The 3,279-nt window shown below is 45.4% G+C and overlaps 1 pseudogene; it reads left to right on the forward strand.

Annotated features, from left to right (window-relative positions):
- Positions 1–1,396: 1,396 nt before the first annotated feature.
- Positions 1,397–2,515, forward strand: LOC117084985 (annotated as a pseudogene).
- The last annotated feature ends 764 nt before the right edge of the window (positions 2,516–3,279 follow it).

A 3,279-nucleotide genomic window follows, 5' to 3' on the forward strand; every position in this document is an offset into this window, starting at 1 on the left:
CCTGGCCATATTAAAATAATTTAAATCAATTTACCAAAAAAAAAATCTTAACAGAATTGGGCATGCATTGGGATTGGGAAAGGCTCAGAGGAGCCAAACAAATTTATGATAGAAAAGGAAATCAGAAATCATGAGATTTTCAGCAAACCAACATTGGGGTAAAAACTTTGTTTTCACATTTTTTTTGGTTACCATTTCTTAATAACTATTCTCTAACTACCACTCTAGTTTTTCTAATAACAAAGAGCAAATTGGCTGTCTGTATGGAATAGAACTTACCTTTTTTCTGTCTTTTTTTTTTTTTTTTTGAGACAGAATCTCTCTCTGTTGTCCAGATTGGAGTGCAGTGGTGTAATCTCGCCTCACTGCAACCTCCACCTCCTGGGTTCAAGCGATTCTCTTGCCTCAGACTCCCAAGAAGCTGGGATTACAGGCTCACATCACCACACCTGACTAATTTTTGTATTTTTAGTAGAGACGAGGTTTCGCCGTGCTGGCCAGGCTGGCCTCAAACTCTTGACCTCAGGTGATCCACCAGCCTTGGCCTCCCAAAGTGCTGGGATTACAGGCATGAGCCACTGCACCCAGCCTAGAGCTCACCTTTTTTAAAATATTAAAATGCCGGCCGGGCGCGGTGGCTCAAGCCTGTAATCCCTGCACTTTGGGAGGCCGAGACGGGCGGATCATGAGGTCAGGAGATCGAGACCGTCCTGGCTAACACGGTGAAACCCCGTCTCTACTAAAAATACAAAAACTAGCCGGGCGAGGTGGCGGGCGCCTGTAGTCCCAGCTACTCGGGAGGCTGAGGCAGGAGAATGGCGGGAACCCGGGAGGCGGAGCTTGCAGTGAGCTGAGATCCGGCCACTGCACTCCAGTCCAGGCGACAGAGCCAGACTCCGCCTCAAAAAAAAAAAAAAAAATTAAAATGCCATGCTTGATAAAGGTAATAATAATTTTTAAATCAACATTTGTTTGATAGTAGAATTTCAATTATCTTAATTTTAGGAGTGTAGGAAAAACACTCATTGCATCATTTTTAGAAAACATCCTATTAACATAGGACATATTGTTAGATTCAGTAGGGTTCTATCAATTTTTTTAATTTAAATCATGGACGGTTACATCATTAAATTGTATTCATTGGGTTGAGGTCTTGAAGAACTCGTCACCTCCCACATCCCAATTTTAACACCTGCTCTTTGCTCTTCATTTTGTATAAGCCAAGGTTGGTTCATCATTCAACTTCCACAGCGACTTATCTATTTCTAATGCTTGGCAAATTTTCCAAGGATTTCCTCTAGTGGTGCAGTGAAATATGCTATCGCAGGCCTAATTTTTCTTTGAAGGCTTCTATTTTATCTTAAAAATCTGTATGAATTTTCTATGTAAATATACAATGTCTTCTTCGTCAGAACCACCCGGTTGGCTGCCGTCCGAGCTGCACCTCCTGGTCACCGCCACCGCCACGGCCAGAGGTCGGCTTCTTGGGGACGTGGCTCCCAACTTTGAGGCCAATACCACCGCCGGCCGCGTCCATTTCCATGACTTTCTGGGAAACTCATGGGGTGTTCTCTCCTCCCACCCTCGGAACTTTACCCCAGTGTGCTCCACAGAGCTCGGCAGAACTGCAAAACTGGCACTGGAATTTGCCAAGAGAAATGTTAAGTTGATTGCCCTTTTTTTTTTTTTTTCCTTTTTTTGAGACGGAGTCTCTCTCTGTCGCCCAGGCTAGAGTGCAGTGGCGGGATCTTGGCTCACTGCAATCTCTGCCTACCGGGTTCAAGCCATTCTCCTGCCTCAGCCTCCCACGTAGCTGGGACTACAGGTGCACGCCACCACGCCCGGCTAATTTTTGTATCTTTGGTAGAGACGGGGTTTCACCATGTTGGTCAGGCTGGTCTCGAACTCCTGACCTTGTGATCAGTCTGCCTCAGCCTCCCAAAGTGCTGGGATTATAGGTGTGAGCCACTGCACCCAGCCAATTGCCCTTTCAATAGACAGTGTTGAGGACCATCTTGCCTGCAGCAAGGATATCAATGCTTACAATGGTGAAGAGCCCACAGAAAAATTACCTTTTCTCATCATCGATGATAAGAATTGGGACCTTACCATCCTGTTGGGCATGCTGGATCCAGCAGAGAAGGATGAAAAGGACATGCCTGTGGCTGCTCATGTGGTGTTTGTTATTGGTCCTGATAAGAGGCTGAAGCTGTCTATCATTGACCCAGCTACCATTGGCAGGAACTTTGATGAGATTCTCCGGGTAGTCACCTCTCTGTAGCTGACAGCAGAAAAGAGGGTTGCCACCCCAGTTGATTGAAAGGATGGAGATAGTGTCATGGTCCTTCCAACCATCCCAAGCTCCCATCTGGCAAGAAATACCTCTGCTACACACCCTAGCCTTAAGTCTCTTGGAGAAGTTGGTGCTGTGAGCCAGAGGATGTCAGCTGCCAATCATGCCTTCCTGCAGCAACTCCATAAAAACATCCTGGTGTCAACACACCAAGGTTTTTAGGTTGCTATACTACTGGCTTATTAAATGAAAACTGGCACTGAAAGTTTCTTGGGATTCTTTACACTCTGCCTTCACCAGCATTCAATTCTGTTCATACATCAGCACTCTCTACTGGTTCTCTTTGAAATATGTTCTGTATTTAAAACTCAAATCTTGCTGGATCTCTCCAGGGCTTGTGACCAAGGAGGTCATATTGGTTGGTGGCTGAGAAAGCTTGGGCTTCCCTCCATCAGAGAATGACTATCAATTTTTCCCTCCATGAAAGAATGTCAACTTTTTTAACTGTCCTATCACAACCTCTCTTCAGTCACCCATTTTGAAGAGTAGCAGAACTTGAGGTTCAGCTCCTCTGTAAATATCCAAGTATAAAACCCAGGAACTTAGAGTAACCCAGATGTTATTTAATATTCTGTGTTTGCATCATAGCTGGGGGAAAAATCCTTTTTAATTCTGTACCTTTCTAGTAGATAACTGAAGTGAAGAGCAAGTGAAGAGACCTTTCAATATTTTGCTATTTAAAAAATAAAAAAAATTGTGGCCGGGTGTGGTGGCTCACGCCTGTAATCCCACCCAGCACTTTGGGAGGCTGAGGCGGGTGGACCACGAGATCAGGAGATCGAGACCGTCCTGGTTAACACAGTGAAACCCCGTGTCTACTAAAACTACAAAAAAATTAGCCGGGCATAGTGGCAGCGCCTGTAGTCCCAGCTACTCAGGAGGCTGAGGCAGGAGAATGGTGTGAACCCGGGAGGCGGAGCCTGCAG

Source organism: Trachypithecus francoisi, unplaced genomic scaffold, assembly GCF_009764315.1.
Source record: "Trachypithecus francoisi isolate TF-2019V2 unplaced genomic scaffold, Tfra_2.0 Lachesis_group1, whole genome shotgun sequence".
Classification (NCBI taxonomy): Eukaryota; Metazoa; Chordata; class Mammalia; order Primates; family Cercopithecidae; genus Trachypithecus; species Trachypithecus francoisi.